This window comes from Thalassophryne amazonica, chromosome 16 (genome assembly GCF_902500255.1).
Source record: "Thalassophryne amazonica chromosome 16, fThaAma1.1, whole genome shotgun sequence".
NCBI lineage: Eukaryota > Metazoa > Chordata > Actinopteri > Batrachoidiformes > Batrachoididae > Thalassophryne > Thalassophryne amazonica.
This window is the reverse complement of record NC_047118.1, coordinates 14,738,243-14,760,198: the sequence shown is the minus strand read 5'-3', so window position 1 is coordinate 14,760,198 and position 21,956 is coordinate 14,738,243. Positions and strand designations below refer to the sequence as shown.

The window sequence follows — 21,956 nt, the reverse complement described above, 5'->3', positions numbered from 1 at the left end:
CAAATTCAGAAGTATTGGATTCTGCTTCATTGCCATCGTCATTTTCAGCACAAGCAGCTGAATTAGTTGCTTTAACTGCAGCTTGCTATCTGTTTAAAGGTACGGCTGTATCAATTTATACAGACAGCCAGTACGCTTTCAGCACAGTGCATGTGTTTGCAAAACTGTGGGAGGAGCGTGGAATGGTGACATCATCTGGAAAGCCAGTGACTCATGCCACTCTCCTAACTGCCCTACTGCAAGCTGTGAAGTTGCCTCAACAAATTGCTATATGCAAATGTGCGGCTCACACCAAAGGCTCTGACAGTGTTTCAAAAGGAAATGACGTTGCTGACAAAACCGCAAAGGCGGCAACAGCTCTTTCTATTTTTCTCCTATATGACACCCCTCCGGATATGACCACAAAAGAAACCCATATTGCCAAAAAAATATGTTTAAATGGGCAGCTATTATGAGCCATGGCGTGACGCATGTCTCATCAGGGGGTATGATATCGCAATTGCAATCTATTTTTTGTCTTTATGGGTTCGATGCATATGCAAAACAGCATTGTAGAGCATGCATGACATGTGCAAAACACAACTCACAAGGCAATTTGAGACCCCAAAGAGGCAAATTTCCAACACCACAATATCCCTTTCAAGTGATTCATATGGATTATATACAGCTGAGTAAACATGAAGGGAAGGAATTTTGTTTAGTCATAATTGATGCCTTCTCAAAATGGGTAGAATTGTTCCCTACAAAACATGCAGGTGCACTTACAGTGGCTAAGGCATTGTGCAAAGACATCATTCCATGATTTGGAATACCAGAAACAGTCTATTCAGATAATGGAGCGCATTTTGTTAATACAATAGTGCAATACGTAGGAGAAGCGCTACAGGTCAATCTCAAAAATCATTGTGCTTATCAACCACACAGTGCCGGATTAGTGGAAAGGACAAAGGGCACATAAAAGGGCGCAATAAAAATAAGATTAAGGAAATGTATAGAAGAGACAAAACAAACCTGGATTGAATGTTGGACCTAGTAAAATTGTATATGAGAATAACACCAACACCATCAGGGTTAACACCATTTGAGATACTTTATGGACGACCATATCGTCTACCAATTTTGACATGGATACTAAAACAGCAGATGAGGAACAAACATTAGCAAATTTTATGAAAAAGACATTAACACAGAAAGAGATAACTTAAACACATTTACTGCCGAATAATTTTGATCTTCCACAGGACGGCCTTCCAGTAGTCTAGCCAGGAGACTGGGTGTTCATCAGAGTCCAGTCCTCGTTGGGAAGGTCTATACCAAGTGCTGTTAACAACACCAACTGCAGTAAAGATAGCGGAGAGATCAACGTGGATACATCACTGTAAGATACAGCGTGTGTTGGCGGCCTCCACAGTGGAAGGGGAAGTCTGGCTACAAAGGGAGTCTATTTAATTAGCAATAGATTGTCTCAATGCCAGTGAAGCAGGGAGATCCTTGCACTATTAGGTGAGGTGGTTAACAACACTGTATCCTAGCAATCATGACTGAACTACAGCAGACCCCGGAGCGGCGTGCTCAGCGCCGCCGCTGCCGGACTGTTGGTAGGGCAGCCGGTTGCGTTGTGATCTTAGTGTGTTTCGTGCTCCTCGGATTCCTGGCCTGGTGGAATGGAATTACGTTACTAATTGTTATGTTTGTTCACAGATACCTATATCCTCAACACACCCAGCTCTGACGGCTAAACCGTACCCTGCTAGGGTGACAGAATGTCTTATCATACGGATGCATAATCAAACTGTATTTCGGGGGCAGCAGTTCTCAGCAAATCTGATAAGATGTAACACCACTTGCCTCAGTGCAACCACTTATATGATAGGGATTTCAACAGAGGACGTACAAGCGTGCCCAAGTGCTGCTCCATTGACTAGACTGAAGGGAAATGCAAAAATATCATCACGTTAAATTGTCATCACAACGGCCATTCCCAATTTGCTTTTACGGGACAGGGAATAAAAATGTAGGTAAAATTAAGAAACGTCTGTGTACCCAAACGTATGTTTTATCAAATAATTTAAGCCTAACCAAAACATAATATGTGGATGGTACTTATCTTCATCACATTGGACGGGGATGTAATTATACAGGCTCCTGTCCATGGGGAACGGATGAATCATGTGCTTATGTTAGTAAGTTTTTGCTACCACCTATAAATGGTACTCCGGTGTATGATGACATCTATTGGCTTTGTGGTTCCAGACTGTACATGAGTCTCCCACCAAATTGGGGTGGTGTGTGTGCACCTACCCAGGTGACTGACCATACATATGTGGTAGGACCTCCACAGAGAAGAATGGCAGCACCAGACGGAGGAGATTGATATACCCAGATGTGTTACCACATGATCACATGTGGGGCTCGGATGTACTAAAGGACCAAAAAATTGTGGTCTGTAGGAGATAAAATAGCACATTCATTGTTCCCCTGGATAGGAGTGGGAAAAAATTCATTAATGATTGAAACTCTGAATTATCGATTGGGTCTGTTCATGAATGTAACTAAAAAAATAGTAGCAGCTCAAAACACTGAAATAGATGCTTTACGTACCATGGTGATGCAAAATCGCATGGTTTTAGACTTGCTTACTGGTTCACAGGGAGGAGTTTGTGTTCTGCTGAACACAACATGCTGTACTTTCATCCCAGACTCCATTCATTCAGTGGATATGCAGGACGCATTGGAAGAGCTGAATAAACTTCGTGATGCAATGCATAAAGACACCCTAGCCGTGAACCGGTGGAATCCCTGGTCCTGGTTGACTTCAGGACCATGTTGGCAGTTACTATTGAAAATGGTGACACCAGTTATTATAGTCCTAATTCTGATTGGACTTTGCATGTGTTGTGTGATCCCTTATATCAAAACAATGGTTGGCAAAATGGTGTCAAATACATTTGTACAGTGTAATCTGGCCTTCCAACAAACTATGCCAAAATATCAAGCATTGAAACAGTCAGACCTTAGTGGAGAAAACTGTAATGACTGTACTGAGAATTATGATGATATTGAAAAGCTCACAACTCCAGTTCAAGCTTGAACTGTTGACGTGATGAGTTAACACACTCTTAGCCTATGAAGCTTTAGCTGAAAAAGTAATAAGACAAGTGGTGTAGTCGAATAATACAGAAAAAACAGTTCATTTATACCAGTCGGTAGGAGTGATGTATGGTGGTGGTGTGGTGATAACAGAATCTTTGACAGACTGCCACGAAATGTGTCAGGTTATTGTGCATTAATATCATTATTGTTACCCATGACCCCTGAAGACGTTACGACATATGCAGCCTCTCTTATTCCTGAGGATTGGCAGAAAGGCATAGCCAGACATAGAGTAAAAAGAGATTGGAAAGGAGTAGGAAATCCAACATATATTGACGCAATAGGAGTCCCCAGAGGAGTGCCTGACGAGTATAAACTGGTTGATCAAATAGCAGCTGGATTCGAATCTTCCATCTGTTGGTGGTGTTCAATTAATAAAAACATGGACAGAATAGATTAAGTTAATAAACTAACTAACTAAGCTGGGTGATGCCTACTGTATGTTTAACAGGTGATAAACAGGTGGGAAATGTTAAGGATTTTATATATATATATATATATGTTATCACTGTTAAACATTTGTACCTTCGTCTTCTTTCTTATGAAAACGGTGTTGTGCTGTTTGCACTTCACCCTGAGAATGTATGTGTTATTCAACCTTGTTTTAGCTTTGTCTTCTTTCTCATGAGAACGGTGTTGTGCTGTTTTGCACCTGTCTTAACCAAGCCTGAGAATTCAATTTTGTTTTAGCACTCTGGGGTCAATCTGAGCTGGGAATGAAGGGCTGGATGTACTTATTATTATAATATAACTTTGTTTTCGCAGCCTCTAACGACTGGGAGTAAGAGAACGTTTTGACTGTTGTGATGTGGTGCTTAGTGTGAAGGAGTGTGAAGGACAGGACACTTCAGGCAGATGCAGAACAGCTGATAACTGCAACAGACGAACGAGATGTGCTGACCTGTGTAAAAGAAAGTGTCCTTCCTTACAGCTGCACTTATTGACGTATGCGTTTATGTTACGGGAAGAAACTTGTCTTGCGTCATCACCCCCACCCTTAGGACAAGTTTTTTGTTTATGTGATGAGGGCGTCTCTTAATAAAAAGAGCGGAAAAGCAGGCCAGACTTGAGTGTAGCCTTGGTGTACAGCCTGGCCGCACTCCGCGCGTAAAATTTGACTTTCTGTCTCACTGGTGTTTCTTGACTCTGTTTGTCTTGTTAAAGGTTTTAAAAATGTTTGGAGGAGAAAATACCCAACAATCATCAATCAATCAATGATCATACAATTTGTTCATGTAAATGGGGAATCTTCTTCACAGACTAAAGTTAATTATGGAGTTCCACAAGGTTCTGTGCTAGGACCAATTTTATTCACTTTATATATGCTTCCCTTAGGCAGTATTATTAGACGGTATTGCTTAAATTTTCATTGTTACGCAGATGATACCCAGCTTTATCTATCCATGAAGCCAGAGGACACACACCAATTAGCTAAACTGCAGGATTGTCTTACAGACATAAAGACATGGATGACCTCTAATTTCCTGCTTTTAAACTCAGATAAAACTGAAGTTATTGTACTTGGCCCCACAAATCTTAGAAACATGGTGTCTAACCAGATCCTTACTCTGGATGGCATTACCCTGACCTCTAGTAATACTGTGAGAAATCTTGGAGTCATTTTTGATCAGGATATGTCATTCAAAGCGCATATTAAACAAATATGTAGGACTGCTTTTTTGCATTTACGCAATATCTCTAAAATCAGAAAGGTCTTGTCTCAGAGTGATGCTGAAAAACTAATTCATGCATTTATTTCCTCTAGGCTGGACTATTGTAATTCATTATTATCAGGTTGTCCTAAAAGTTTCCTAAAAAGCCTTCAGTTAATTCAAAATGCTGCAGCTAGAGTACTGACGGGGACTAGAAGGAGAGAGCATATCTCATCCATATTGGCCTCTCTTCATTGGCTTCCTGTTAATTCTAGAATAGAATTTAAAATTCTTCTTCTTACTTATAAGGTTTTGAATAATCAGGTCCCATCTTATCTTAGGGACCTCGTAGTACCATATCACCCCAATAGAGCGCTTCACTCTCAGACTGCAGGCTTACTTGTAGTTCCTAGGGTTTGTAAGAGTAGAATGGGAGGCAGAGCCTTCAGCTTTCAGGCTCCTCTCCTGTGGAGCCAGCTCCCAATTCAGATCAGGGAGACAGACACCCTCTCTACTTTTAAGATTAGGCTTAAAACTTTCCTTTTTGCTAAAGCTTATAGTTAGGGCTGGATCAGGTGACCCTGAACCATCCCTTAGTTATGCTGCTATAGACGTAGACTGCTGGGGGGGTTCCCATGATGCACTGTTTCTTTCTCTTTTTGCTCTTTATGCACCACTCTGCATTTAATCATTAGTGATCGATCTCTGCTGCCCTCCACAGCATGTCTTTTTCCTGGTTCTCTCCCTCAGCCCCAACCAGTCCCAGCAGAAGACTGCCCCTCCCTGAGCCTGGTTCTGCTGGAGGTTTCTTCCTGTTAAAAGGGAGTTTTTCCTTCCCACTGTAGCCAAGTGCTTGTAATTATTGTATGGCCTTGCCTTACAATATAAAGCGCCTTGGGGCAACTGTTTGTTGTGATTTGGCGCTATATATAAAAAAAAATTGATTGATTGATTGATTTAAAAACACAGAGGGAGTTCTTCTTCACCACTGTTGCCTATGTACTTGCTCCAGAGGGTTGGTAAGGAGAGACCTTTCCCTTCTGAAGTGCCTTGAGGTGACTTATGTTGTGATTTGGTGCCATATGAATAATTTTAATTAAATTTAAAAAAAAGACTGATTCCTGTGTGGTGCATATGTATTATCTTATGGATGCTACACAAATGGAGCACTATAGAACAAGCTCAGTCAGGGATTACTGGCAGTTGTGAGAACCTGACCCTGAAAAAAAATCTGTGAATGATAAATATCAATTTTCTAATGGGGTTACAAAATTTCTGCAATTAACAAAGTTGTTCCTGAAGTTTAAGAGGCAATGTGCCCCCCCCCCCCCCCCAGACACACACCCCTCCCTTTACTTTGGGGGAACATATATGATGTTTTCCTCCAGAAGGATTTCAACTGCCTTGGTGAAGCATTTGGCTCCCTCTTCATATTGCCCTCCCCTACAGACTCTATGCACACATGGACAGAGAATGATATGAACTCATCTGCACACATGATGCACGCCCCTACCTCTACCCTTCCTTTGTGTTTCTGTCCCCCCAAGCTCAGCTGCACAGGACTCTGCTGCGGCCTACACTCACTTCCTCAATTTGGATGACGAACTGGAAAGTTTAGCGTACATAAGCAAATCAAATGTATATGTGTGGTTGTTTTAATTCTGATGTGTGCCATTATTACATTCAACCTGTTATAACTGTGGATTAATTGCTGTATTTCTGAGGTAATTGGGTGTGAAGATAATTTCGTTGCACTTGTTGCTATAAATCATCATTCAGTCATGTGTCCAGTTTGCCTGAGATTTGTGTTGTTGTTTGTTTGGTGGAAGGTCTGTGGTAAGATTGGAAAACCCTAAAATTCTACATACCTGACACCCCCTCCCCAGGGGGTCTAGAATGGTCTTCTTCAAAAAAAAGGTGTTGAAGTTGAAATATCTCAATGTGGCAAGGAAGCTAAATTCTGATGAACAGTTTTAGGCACCACTGCAAAATTCCACTTTTTTCTTTCTTTCTTTTTGCTTAAATTACACTTTTATTTGAGGCATTACTAGACTGCGACCTCAACCATCAAGCTAGTTTATGTATGATACGACTCCATTAACAAGCCCAATTCCACACCACTTGAAATGAATGTAGGATAATGACGCGGTGAGAGTACTGGTGACATTCAACCTTGTGGGGTGTTTTTTTTGGGGTGGGGGTGGGGGGTGCAGATAGTTGGTTCCTTTAGAGATGTAGGGATGGACCGGTTGTCTGGCCGGGTGGTCGCCATCTGGGTCCAAAGGCGGTTTTGTGCTGTCATGGATGCAGTGAAGCATGCTTCCAGACATGACATGGGGGTTGGGATGGGGTGGAGGAGGAGGGTTTGTTGGCGGGGTGTGTGTGTGTGTGTGTATATATATATATATATATATATATATATATATCAATCACCTGTTGTCATGCATAAAATTTTCACGTGCAAAAATACTGACTCAAGCAGCAGCAGCGGCGTCATTTGAATGCAGAAATGGATGTTCTTCTATTTGAAAAATACCAATAACAAGCAAAAATAGCAGGGAGTATAAAAATAGATGCCTAAATATAGATGTCTTGCACCATTATTGCACAATGTTTTCTTTTTTTTTTTTTTGCCCCGTTTGTTATATCAATAATGTCCCATCTAAAGTGATTTTAAATGAACATTTTCTGCATCCTTTGGAGTATTTACTCTCATGCATCATCAGAAACGTGACTCCGGCAAAGTATGTGATGGTAAAGTAGCAGAAATGTGACGTGCGATGTGTTATTGTGAATGTTTAACAGATGTTTCTGGAGGGGAATTTTCCTCCCAGCCCAGCATCTGAGCCTGACTTCAGCCTTCAGTTTCTTGTCGCCTTCATCTCTTCTTCCCTCCCACTGGGGAAGACCAACTGGAATGAAATTAAATTTTCAGATTGCAGAGAGAAATCACGGTTAAACACGCCGACCAGCAAAACAACACATGCAGGCGTCTCAGGGGAATGAGAGAGGGGGGAAACCGAAGACGACACGGAGGAGATTCCGTTTTTAAAAACCAGGCTGTTTGACCTGGAATACTGTGGGATGTGCACACTTTGCCTGAGCTGAGTGCGACTGATGTGAGGATATAATTACAATATGTGCAAACAAAACAATCAATTAAAAGAGCGGAGAGTCTCAAAGGTAGGAGATGGGGATGCAGCCGAGCCGGAATCACTGTTTAAAACCCCCAAGAAAAGCTTTTGTTTAAAACAAAACAAGGGATGCAAAGCAACACATTACATAATGGTATCTTCCACTTTATTAACACTCAGCATTAAGAATGTAATTCCACTATGATATAATTTGAAGACTCACAGCCAAACTTTGGATATCGGCCGAGGTGGCCGAGATATTTGTGCGTCAGAAGATTTTCATTGTTTTTGCAAATCTGCATTGCCAATGTGTAAATGTGAGGCAGATAGAGAAACCAATCAGCATTCAGAGCAGGTTTGCAGATGCAGTGTGATAAACCTACCGGGATGATGATGGAGCCAAAAGAGCACCCCTGTGCCTGGATCAGCGATGATGACTTCTGGATGAAGATGCTCATGCCCCGTCCAGCTCTCCGCCTCAGCTGCTGGTGTCTTTTGCGTTTTCTCTCTCTCTCTCTCTCTCTCTCTCTCTCTCTCTCTCTCTCTCTCTCTCTCTCTCTCTCTCTCTCTCTCTCTCTCTCTCTCTCTCTCTCTTTCTCTCCATCTCTACCCTCCTTCTGATGGACCCCTCCTCCACATTTAATGTTCACACTTCACTGCAGAGAGGCATTGCAGAGTGAAGGTATGGAGGGAGGCTGCTGCACGCGGTAATCTGTTTTCAAACGTGCACGACAGCTGGGGCTCACTGTGAAATTACCTTTAAATAACACTGATTTCCCCTTTACAAGACTCTCCGCAAATGAGGCTGTACCCTTTTTCACGCAATTGTTTTTAAAATGCCTTTTTTTTTTTAATGGGGAATGAAACCATTAGTGGAGCTAAAAATTAAATGCATTAAATGACATATAAAATTTATCTTTCAGGGCAGACAAACAAAATTGGAACACCGATAAGCTCAGCTAACAGGCTAACCTTGTTTTGGGTGTTTACTAAGTCATATTTTTGGGGGCTGACTGGTGGTTCTTGTTTTTTGCTTTACTGTGGCCATTAAAAATTAGGACCCACTTATGTTCTTAGTAATCATGGATTGTCCCAACATCTTCAAGCTACTACTAACTGCTACAAATGCCAATAGTGTTAGCATTTTACAGACAGCTAACAGGCTATCTGTTGTGAAAGTGTAGTGACAGGGACCCACAACAGGGGGCGCAAATGAACGGACAATGAAAGAGTCAAATATGAACACTTTACTGTTGTGAATGAGCACAACACAGAGGAATGTGAAATTTAATAGACAGTCAATCACAAGGGTGACGTGTGGGCAGGCTCGAGGATAGAAGACGTCTGTCCTGAGATGAACCGGAACCACACGATTTCCTCCGCCACTGAACCCGGAGAATACTGGAGCCGCCAAGTCCCGAGTCCCCAGGTGGCCACCGTCTTCGAAGGTCGGATCTGGTACTGCTGGCAGGGAGCAGAGACAATAAGATATGGGTGTGTGCACACCCAGTAGCAACAACGGTGGGAATGCCACCTCCACCTCTAACACACACTCGTGCAGCTCCTGTCTACCCACTTATCTGGTAGAGGTGTGCAGCGGAGCCGTTGCTGGACACACCGAACGCTGGTCACACAGACACGGAACACCACAGGAAAACGGCTGCAAAAAAGAGTTCAGACTGATACACAGTTCCCTTTCAAGGCTGAGAATACTACCTGAACGGTTTGACGATATCTCGGCGATGAGGTGGAGATGACGTCCGGGTTTTATGGAGTGAGATGAAGCATGAATGAGTGACAGCTGTCAGGAGATAATGAGTGACAGCTGTCACCCCCGGCTGTGTCCGTGGCGGCAGCGCCCTCTCTTCAGGGCGCCCTCTGGTGGTGGGCCAGCAGTACCTCCTCTTCTGGCGGCCCACACAACACTATCCTTTGTTTGGGTGTTTATTAAGTCATATTTTTGGGGGCTGACTAGTGGTTCACATAATGATTTTGCTTTGGTTTGAGCATTCAGTTTTTTGACCCACTTATTTCCTCAGGAATTGTGGAAATAATAACAACCTAATGTCATGAAGCTCAGCTATGCTCAACTAACAGGCTATCCTTGGTTTGGGTGTTTATTGAGTCATATTTTTGGGGGCTGACTAGTGGTTCACGTAATGATTTTGCTTTGGTTTGAACATTCAGTTTTTTGACCCACTTATTTCCTCAGGAATTGTGGATTAACAACCTAATGTCATGAAGCTCAGCTATGCTCAGCTAACAGGCTATCCTTGGTTTGGGTGTTTATTGAGTCATATTTTTGGGGGCTGACTAGTGGTTCACATAATGACTTTGCTTTGGTTTGAGCATTCAGTTTTTTTGAACCACTTATTTCCTCAGGAATTGTGGATTAACAACCTAATGTCATGAAGCTCAGCTATGCTCAGCTAACAGGCTATCCTTGGTTTGGGTGTTTATTGAGTCATATTTTTGGGGGCTGACTAGTGGTTCACATAATGATTTTGCTTTGGTTTGAGCATTCAGTTTTTTGACCCACTTATTTCCTCAGGAATTGTGGAAATAATAACATACAGTACTCACAACGTGCGTCAACTGTACTGCTGGTGAATCCGCAGCCTGACCGCAGCGAAAGTTCTGCATGCACTAAAACCTCTACGGCGTGTCTGCATGCTCCTAAATTCGTACTGAGGCAGTACTTACGATGTACAGATCTCAAAATTTAGCCCACGTTTTTGCAAGTAGACTGCACGCACGTGCACGTACACAGAGTTGTGACCATGGCTTTACACTGATAAATGAGAATAACAAGCAAGATGGGAAATTTTTAGTTTTTCATTTAGTTGCATTATAATTCTGCACTCTAATAGTGGCCTAATAATTGTGCATACATAGATATTCCACCAAGAATCCTGAAATTTACTTTGCCTGCATTACACATTTGATGTTTATTAACATTTTGGACTGATTGAGAAGACTGCACTTTTCCAGCAAAAAACAATTTTTTTAGGAATGAATATATATATATATATATATATATACACTCAACAAAAATATAAAGGCAACACTTTTGGTTTTGCTCCCATTTTGTATGAGATGAACTCAAAGATCTAAAACTTTTTCCACATACACAATATCACCATTTCCCTCAAATACTGTTCACAAACCAGTCTAAATCTGTGATAGTGAGCACTTCTCCTTTGCTGAGATAATCCATCCCACCTCACAGGTGTGCTATATCAAGATGCTGATTAGACACCATGATTAGTGCACAGGTGTGCCTTAGACTGTCCACAATAAAAGGCCACTCTGAAAGGTGCAGTTTTATCACACAGCACAATGCCACAGATGTCGCAATCAATCAATCAATCAATTTTTTTTATATAGCGCCAAATCACAACAAACAGCTGCCCCAAGGCGCTCCATATTGCAAGGCAAGGCCATACAACAATTATGTAAAACCCCAACGGTCAAAACGACCCCCTGTGAGCAAGCACTTGGCTACAGTGGGAAGGAAAAACTCCCTTTTAACAGGAAGATTTGAGGGAGCATGCAATTGGCATGCTGACAGCAGGAATGTCAACTAGAGCTGTTGCTCGTGTATTGAATGTTCATTTCTCTACCATAAGCCGTCTCCAAAGGCGTTTCAGAGAATTTGGCAGTACATCCAACCAGCCTCACAACCGCAGACCACGTGTAACCACACCAGCCCAGGACCTCCACATCCAGCATGTTCACCTTCAAGATTGTCTGAGACCAGCCACTCGGACAGCTGCTGAAACAATCGGTTTGCATAACCAAAGAATTTCTGCACAAACTGTCAGAAACCGTCTCAGGGAAGCTCATCTGCATGCTCGTCGTCCTCATCGGGGTCTCGACCTGACTCCAGTTTGTCGTCGTAACCGACTTGAGTGGGCAAATGCTCACATTCGCTGGCGTTTGGTACGCTGGAGAGGTGTTCTCTTCACGGATGAATCCCGGTTCACACTGTCCAGGGCAGATGTCAGACAGCGTGTGTGGCGTCGTGTGGGTGAGCGGTTTTCTGATGTTAATGTTGTGGATCGAGTGGCCCATGGTGGCGGTGGGGTTATGGTATGGGCAGGCGTCTGTTATGGACGAAGAACACAGGTGCATTTTATTGATGGCATTTTGAATGCATAGAGATACCGTGACGAGATCCTGAGGCCCATTGTTGTGCCATACATCCAAGAACATCACCTCATGTTGCAGCAGGATAATGCACAGCCCCATGTTGCAAGGATCTGTACACAATTCTTGGAAGCTGAAAATGTCCCAGTTCTTGCATGGCCGGCATACTCACCGGACATGTCACCCATTGAGCATGTTTGGGATGCTCTGGACCGGCGTATACGACAGCGTGTACCAGTTCCTGCCAATATCCAGCAACTTCGCACAGCCATTGAAGAGGAGTGGACCAACATTCCACAGGCCACAATTGACAACCTGATCAACTCTATACGAAGGAGATGTGTTGCACTGCATGAGGCAAATGGTGGTCACACCAGATACTGACTGGTATCCCCCCCCAATAAAACAAAACTGCACCTTTCAGAGTGGCCTTTTATTGTGGACAGTCTAAGGCACACCTGTGCACTAATCATGGTGTCTAATCAGCATCTTGGTATGGCACACCTGTGAGGTGGGATGGATTATCTCAGCAAAGGAGAAGTGCTCACTATCACAGATTTAGACTGGTTTGTGAACAGTATTTGAGGGAAATGGTGATATTGTGTAAGTGGAAAAAGTTTTAGATCTTTGAATTCATCTCATACAAAATGGGAGCAAAACCAAAAGTGTTGCGTTTATATTTTTGTTGAGTGCATATATATATATATATATATATATATATGTAAAGAATTTAAATAAATTTTTTTTTAAATAAAAAAAATGTTTGGCATCACATCCTGACAGCACATCTGCAATTTAAATGAATTTTTTTTTAAATAAAAAAAATGTTTGGCATCACATCCTGACAGCACATCTGCAATTTAAATGAATTTTTTTTTTAAATAAAAAAAATGTTTGGCATCACATCCTGACAGCACATGTGCGGCCTTTAATAACAAGACAGAAGTGATTTCTGTGCTATAGTTCACACACCATCCATCAAATTGACAAATATTGGCCCAGCACCACCAGTAAGAGAGAAAACCCGCCGTTTGTACACTGCAAAAACTGAAATCTAAAAAAGTAAAAACAAACAAACAAACAAAAAACTTGTTTAAAGAAAATTTGACTTAATTTTTGTCTAAATAGAAAAATAATCTTGTCAAGCATTTTTACATAAGAAAAAAATGCCTTATTTTGGGAAAATGTATCTCACTTTTTCTTAAAAAGTTTTTCCAGCTCCTATCAAGCTATATTCAACCAGTAACAAGGAAAGACAATGGATTTCAAATCATCCAAGCAAAGGAACAAGATTGTTTTCCTTATTTTAAGACAAAGGCTAATCTTAAAACAAGAATTCAGTCTAGTTTTAAGGCACATTTTGATTATCCACTGCCTAGACATTTTGCTAGTTTGGAGAATTCTAACCAAGTAAATTTTTCTTACCCCATTGGCAGATTTTTTTTTTTTAGCTTGATACAGGACAATTTAGCTAGATCTTGGGTTATTTGTCTTTTTTTGAGAGGAACAGTTTTTGCAGTGTAATCGTAAATCCAGACAGCCAATTTGTGCCTGGTTAACGGCAGGCTTTCCAAGACAATAGACACATTATAAAAACATTCTTTACCCATGGGTTCAGACTCAGCTGAGTCATTCAAGCTACTGAGCATCACAGCTTTCACTGCAAAAATATTTTGCCAATCAGCCAGGGATATGACAGGGTCACTCTCCTCGTGGTGATCTCAGAATCTCACAGTCAGGTTGGAATTCTCAATCAACTTTCACTCCTAATCCACCTCACAGCCTCCAGTCTGTCTCCTTCTTTTCCCAAAACAAGTTCTGACATGTTGCTGCACTGCTGTCTGTTCCCACCAACACCTTTTGAACAAGACTGACATTTTGTTTATATTATCATTCACAGGTGTATATTACTACACAATTTAAACAAGCTAACACGGTGCAGTTCATCGGGTGTTCTTAAAAATCAATGAAAGTCCTTATTAAAAAAAATACTAATCTGAGTGATGAACCCAGAAATAAATTTCAGGTCTCCAATGAAAGAGATGTGACTCTACCTATGTCTTTAAATGGAAAAGAGCTGTTTCTGGCCACACCCCCTCTTCACAGTGCCAATATGCAAGAACAATAAACATGTTTACATGGACACCAGTAATCTGATTACTGAAGCTATTCTGATTAAGATTATGATGTTTGCATGACTTACTGTATTTAAATAGTATGCCACGCATATTCCTGTTTACATGTTACAGAGCAGAATCTGGAGTCTGATTCATGACTCATGGCTGCATTACATGCAGCATTCTTCTAAAATTAGTCTAACATTAGAATACTCCATATGTCTCCAGGTTGCTTCCTGTGATTAAGAGGGTTTTATCCCAGTTTTAACAGCGTGTTTCCATGTTGATCGATCAAGTGCTGCTTCCTCCCATGAGTCCATGTCGAAGTTTGCTGACTTGAGGTCTCTCTTGCAAACGTCTCTGTACCTCAGATGCAGATGGCCAGTTAGACGTGCATTCAAGCTAACCATACAAAACGTCTTTCGGGATGCGGCCTTTGTCCATATGCTGAACTTGTCCAAGCCATCTTAATCGGTGTCGTTGCAAATAAGGTCATGGATCTTGACCTCTCGAGTACCTCAGTGTTTGTGACCTTGTCCTGCCATTTGATACCCAAGATCCTGTGCAGGCATCTCAGGTGGTAGGCATTCAGCTTGGCTTCTTGTTTGGCATATGTCATCCAGGTTTCGCTGCCATATAAAAGAGTGCTTAGCACACAGGCCAGGTAGACCTTTAGCTTCATGTTTATTGTCAGGTTTTTGTTTTCCCAGACTCTCTTGTTCAGTTTGCTCATAATACAGCCTGCTTTGCTGATTCTTATGTTTGTTTCAGCATCCAGAGACAGATTGTTGGTGACAGTAGATCCCCGGTATGTAAACCTATCAGTCACGGCAAGCAGGGAGCCGTTGATCGATATTGAAGGGGGATTGGGGCATCTTGGGCCATCCCCTCAGTCTTCTTTATGCTGATTGTTAAGGTAAACTCTTTTGCAGGCATTTGTGAACTTGTCCATCAGGTGCTGCAGACCATCAGGTGTGTGACTCGCAAGGGCTGTATCATCAGCAAATAGTAGCTCCCTAACGAGCACACGAATTACTTTAGTTTTTGCATGTAGACAGGCCAGGTTGTAAAGTTTGCCAGGGGCAAGCACACAGCCCTGTTTTACTCCGCGTAAGATTGGGAATAGCTCAGATGTACTACTCTCGAAATTGACAGTGCGCTGCATGTTACTGTGGAAGGACTTGATTATGTTGAACAGTTTTGGTGGACAACCTATCCTTTCAAGTAGCCTGAACAGTCCACTGCGGCTGACAAGGTCAAAAAACCTTTGTAAGGTCAACAAAGGTGAGATAGAGGGGTTTACACTGCTCCCAACACTTTTCCTGCAATTGTCTCACAGAGAATACCATGTCAATAGTAGAGCGTCCTGTTCGAAACTTGCACTGTGCCTCTGGGTATACACGGCTGGCTAGTACCTGTAGTCTGGCAAGAGCCACCCGAGCAAAGACCTTTCCAGCTATGTTGAGAAGTGAGCAGCCACGATAGTTATTACAATTGTCTGGTTTCACTAGAGAGCTGGTTAATAGCTGCCAAAGATTTTAATTCCCTGCCAGGCTACCCTTAGATTTCCATTACTGTATTAATTTTCAGTTTTATTTTTGTACTGAATTTTTGCCTTCATTATCTCCTTTTTTACCTCTCTGGAGACTGCTTTCTTCTCCAAAGGGTCCCCTCAATAAAATGTCCTTTTCTTTTTGTTGATAACATTTTTGAGTTCTTCAGTTACCCATGGTTTGTTATTTGGATAAATAACCACCTTTTTTGTTGGGATAACTACATCAACACAAAAAGATATATAAGCGGACACTGTATCAGCTAATTCATTAATGTCACTACAAGCGTCATAAAAACATTGCCAGTCAGTACATTCAAAGCACCCCTGGAAGAAGGATATGCTGTCATCTGACCAGATTTTTACAGTCTTCTCCTGCCTGAAGACGGGTCTGTAAACAGGCATTAAAAACACACTGTTGTGGTAAAAGTACCAAGAGACATGGGTGTGGATCTGTATACTCCATTTACCGATCAATAACAGTATTCTTCTGCATGGTAGCACAGGTTACATACTGTTCTTCTGATCTAAGAGTTTTATCTAAACCACAGTGGTTAAAATCTCCCAGGAAAAACTTGGGTGCCTCCGGGCAAATACTGTCGAGTCTTTGAGTAACATCCGCTATCAGCTGAGCAGCAACTGAGACGTTAGCTTGCGGGTGTATATACACAAGCTTGTAAAACAGCTGATGAAACTCGTGAGGTAAATAAAATGGACGGAGAGACACTGTGAGCAATTCAATGTCCAAAGTGCATATTTGTTCTCTAACCCCAACAGTATTACAGTACCTTTTATTGATAAAGAGGTGTAGGCTAACTTTAGCACAAGCTTGTTGCTTCAAAAAAAAAAAAAAAAACCTCTTGGTGACGTCATAGCATGTATGACGTCAACACATTCTTACACTCAACTCGTCATAATTTGGCTCAAAACCCTTGTTATAACCAACTGTCAATATGAGATGAGTTGGGGAGCCACTTCGCATCATTTAGTGATGTGGGGGAAACGCTAACCCTAATCCAAACCACAACCCAAACATAGATAAATTAGCCTAATATTGTTAATGTGCTATGCTACATGTCACTAAATGATGCAAAGGCAGTAGACAAATTGTCACATATTGACACAAAGGGGTGCTGGCCAAGCATAAATATGTGACAATTTGGGAGTGAAAATGTACAGATAAGAACCTTATGGGCTCCATGGAAACACAAGGGATTGTGATGGAAAATAAGAATTTTCAAACATCTTGAGTATTTTCAAGATGCTACGGTTAAAACAATGATGGAGCATTCCAGTCCAACAGGGACTCATAAGGTTTCAAACTGTTAGCCGCTAGGATACATATCTGTGAAAGTGAGAATGAGGGTGGGGCTTTAGCCTGAAAATAATTAATAGCTGCTATCGACCCTTTTCAGATTTCAAATCCCACAAAACCTCGGAGAGGTCGCCGCGGTGTGAGATCTCAGTAGCATTGAGAACTGCATTGAGACGTTCTGATCAGGCTGCACTTTAACCGCCGCACATGGACAACACCATTAACATCGCAACATAAAACTATTTTTATATTGTGCCTAAAACTCTCATGAATATATTCTCTGGGTTTATAGATGTTGTTATTGCGTGTATTTTATGTAAAGATGCGAGAATCACAGGCTTTCTCTCCATTATTTTCAATGGGAGCTGCTGTGAGCCACGCTCGCTTCCTGATCTTGTTGTTCTGGGGGAAAGTGAAGTTTGCTCTATAACGTCTTGATTATTGTTCTTTACAACACTGTTTGTCCTCTTTGTTCCAGACTAATATACGAGGTCTATTAGAAAAGTATCCGACCTTATTATTTTTTCAAAAACCATATGGATTTGAATCACGTGTGATTACATCAGACATGCTTGAACCCTCGTGGGCATGCGAGAGTTTTTTCACGCCTGTCGGTTACGTCATTCGCCTGTGGGCAGGCTTTGAGTGAGGAGTCGTCCACCCGCTCGTCAATTTTTTTCATTGTTTAGGAATGGCTCAGAGTCTGTTGCTTTGTTTGATAAAATTTTTTTCAAAACTGTAAGGCACAACTGAGTGGACACCATTCAATAAATTCAGCTGGTTTTCGGTAAAAATTTTAACGGCTGATGAGAGATTTTGGTCTGGTAGTGTCGCTTTAAGGAGGGTCCACGGCGCCTGACGGCGATCTGCGCTTCGAGGCGGCAGCGTCTCGCCGTTTCAAGTTGAAAACTTCCACATTTCAGGCTCTGTTGACGCAGTAAGTCATCAGAGAACAGAGAACTTTCAGAAGAAGTCGGCATGAGGAGTTTATTCGGACATTCCATTGTTAACGGTCATTTTGTAATGAAAGAACGTGCGGGTAGAGTCGCATGTCGGGCTGGACCCGACCGCGGGGGGTCGCGGCAGGAAAAACACCTCCGTTGGAAATCTTAACGGGCAAGTTGGAACATGCCCAAGCTGTTAAACAATTTCTCAGTTACTCACTTGTTGAAAGCCATTAAAAGCCGCCTGAATTCTACAAATGGTTTTCAACACGGAGGTGTTTTTCCTGTCGCGGCGCACACAGATTTGCCGAGTCGTCACGGAAACGACTCGGCGAATTTGCGCGCACGTCTTTCATTAAAAATATGTCCTTAAACAGTGGAATGTCTGCATAAATTCCTCATGCCGGCCTCTTCTGAATCTTCTCTGTTCTCTCACGATGTCCTGGGTGAATTAAGCCTTAAATTAGGATGTTTTAAGCTCGAAACAGGCCGACGACAGCGCCTGGAAGCGCTGCAGGATGTCCCGCTCCGTGGGAAGTCCTTACACCGACAGAAACACCCCATAATCTCTCATCAGCCATTAAACTTTTCACAGAAAACCATCTTAATTTCTCGAATAGTGTCCACTCGGATATTCCTCACAGGTCCAGAAAAAATTTTGATAAAGCAACGCGCGCCGTCTCGAGCAGCGTGTGAAACAAAGGAATTCAGCCGAGAGGGCGGGACCACATCTCACTCAAGGCCTGCCCACAGGGAAATGACGTCACCGACACGCGTGAAAAAACTCACGCATGCGCACGAGGGTTCAAGCATGATTGGTGTAATCGCATGTCATTCAAATCCATATAGTTAAAAAAAAAAATAAAAGGGTCGGTTTATTATCTAAGAGACCTCGTATATAATATGTCTGAAATTCGGTTTGTGTTTATTATATTCCACGCAGATTAAACGTAGCAGTCACGGATTATTCGTTATAATGGTTTTAGCAAGTTTTCAGGGTATCATGCATGCGGCCTCTTATTAACATGATGAAAAGCATAAAAATACATTTTTGTAGTATAATATTCATTTACAATTGTCATCATGTGGATTCTCTATGTTGTTTTGACTGCAGCGACTCTCTGGCGTGCAAGAGATTATGGGATACATACAACCCCTGGCAAAAATTATGGAATCACCGGCCTCGGAGGATGTTCATTCAGTTGTTTTATTTTGTGGAAAAAAGCAGATCACAGACATGACACAAAACTAAAGTCATTTCATATGGCAACTTTCTGGCTTTAAGAAACACTATAAGAAATCAGGAAAAAAAATTGTGACAGTCAGTAACGGTTACTTTTTTAGACCAAGCAGAGGAAAAAAATATGGAATCACTCAATTCTGCGGAAAAAATTATGGAATCACCCTGTAAATTTCCATCCCCCAAACTAAAACCTGCATCAAATCAGATCTGCTCGTTGACTTTGACCCTATGCCATGACAGTGATCCTAATAACTGTACAAATAACTACTGCAATAACTTTGTTTTTAAATTTTCTGATGATACAGCTATTTTGAGCCTACTGCACAAAGATTCAAGTCCAACAAAGTACTTCCTTGAAGTGAAACACTTTGTGCAGTGGTGTGATGACAACCACTTGGTTTTAAATGTCAATAAAACCAAGGAAATGATTCTGGATCCAAGGACTGTTGGGGACCATACTCCTGTGGTCATACATGGTATTCCCATTGACCAGGTCAACTCATACAAGTACTTGGGGCTGCACATAGACAATACCTTCAGCTGGACTGCACATGTGGACAGTTTGTGCTCCCGATTCCATCAAAGACTTTATTTCCTTCGTAGACTTCGTTTGTATGGAGTCAATCAGAAAATTATGTTGTTGTTTTACCAGGCAGTGTTAGAGAGCCTAGTTAGGTATGGCATGACTGCCTGGTACGGCAATCTTTCTGTACAATTTAAAACGAAACTTAACAGACAAATTGATGATGCAATGAAGATAATCGGAAAGAAACAATATCAGTCCCTCAATTCACTCTATGAAGAGTCTGTTTTGAAAGCAGCTCAGAGGATACTGATGGATTCAGTTCATGTTCTTCATGCAGAGTACACTCTCCTTCCTTCTGGGAGAAGGTACAGAGTTCCTCGGAGTAGACTGAATAGATTTAAAAATTCATTCGTCCCCATGTCTATTAAATTGTTAAACAATAATGTTTAAAATTGGAATTATGCAATATTTATGGTGTTTCTCCTGACTCCTGTCATGTTAATTTGTTATGGATGTGGTTGTGTTTTTATCTGTATTGTTTGTTTTCTCTTTTCTTGTAAGGCACCTAGCATGAGTCCAAGACAAATTTCCCTGAGGGGACAATAAAGTGTATCGTATTGTATCGTATCGTATGTGTCTTTTTGCAAGGAACGTTTTCACAGTTTTTGCTCTATGGCAAGATGCATTATCATCTTGAAAAATGATTTCATCATCCCCAAACATCCTTTCAATTGTCCAAAATATCAACGTAAACTTGTGCATTTATTGATGATGTAATGACAGCCATCTCCCCAGTGCCTTTACCTGACATGCAGCCCCATATCATCAATGACTGTGGAAATTTAGATGTTCTCTTCAGGCAATCATCTTTATAAATCTCATTGGAACGGCACCAAACAAAAGTTCCAGCATCATCACCTTGCCCAATGCAGATTTGAGATTCATCACTGAATATCACTTTCATCCAGTCATCCACAGTCCACGATTGCTTTTCCTTAGCCCATTGTAACCTTGTTTATTCTGTTTATGTGTTAATGATGGCTTTCGTTTAGCTTTTCTGTATGTAAATCCCATTTCCTTTAGGCGGTTTCTTACAGTTCAGTCATAGACGTTGACTCCAGTTTCCTCCCATTCGTTCCTCATTTGTTTTGTTGTGCATTTTTGGATTTTTGAGACATATTGCTTTAAGTTTTCTGTCTTGACGCTTTGATGTCTTCCTTGGTCTACCAGTATGTTTGCCTTTAACAACCTTCCCATGTTTTTTGTATTTGGTCCTGAGTTTAGACACAGCTGACTGTGAACAACCAACATCTTTTGCAACATTGCATGATGATTTACTCTCTTTTAAGAGTTTGATAATCCTCTCCTTTGTTTCAACTGACATCTCTCGTGTTGGAGCCATGATTCATGTCAGTCCACTTGGTGCAACAGCTCTCCAAGGTGTGGTCACTCCTTTTTAGATGCAGACTAATGAGCAGATCTGATATGATGCAGATGTTAGTTTTGGGAATGAAAATTTACAGGGTGATTCCATAATTTTTTCCTCAGAATTGAGTGATTCCATATTTTTTTCCTCTGCTTGGTCTAAAAAAGTAACCGTTACTGACTGCCACAATCTTTTTTTCTTGATTTCTTATAGTGTTTCTTTAAGCCAGAACGTTGCCATTTGAAATGACTTTAGTTTTGTGTCATGTGTGTGATCTGCTTTTTTTCTACAAAATTAAACAACTGAATGAACATCCTCCGAGGCCAGTGATTCCATAATTTTTGCCAGGGGTTGTACAAACCCTGGATATACTAATGTTTAAAACTCCATTTATATCACTTTTTAAGTGTTTGCATTTCTGTGCAATTTCTGATCAATGTGTTGCAAAAAACACACCTAGAATACAAACAGTTCAAGCACACAAATGCATGAAAATTGGTGACATTCATTTAATCTGAGTGACAACCAGTAAATTACAACCTAAGGTTTTCATTTGGGATAAAATCCGTCTTTTGACGTTGACAGCACCACCTTCATTTGAAAGATGTATTAAAAAACAGAGGTACTATAAAATGCGTACATGTACACATACACACACACACACACACAGACACGCACACAAAGAAGAAAATAAGAAAAGAGAGTTGCCAAATGGTGTAATGTAGAGGACAGTTTTGTGTAACAA

General features: G+C 41.4%; 1 protein-coding gene across 1 annotated transcript in view; it reads right to left on the bottom strand.

Annotated features, from left to right (window-relative positions):
- galr2b (galanin receptor 2b) overlaps window positions 1-8,329 on the bottom strand; it is a 28,869-nt gene extending 20,540 nt beyond the window's left edge. Inside the window, exons 1-2 of the mRNA XM_034190907.1 lie at window positions 8,323-8,329; window positions 5,312-5,316 (exon numbers count right to left, since the gene is read on the bottom strand). The gene's annotated coding sequence lies outside the window, so the exon portion shown is untranslated. The remainder of the gene's footprint in view (window positions 1-5,311; window positions 5,317-8,322) is intronic.
- Window positions 8,330-21,956: the final 13,627 nt, after the last annotated feature.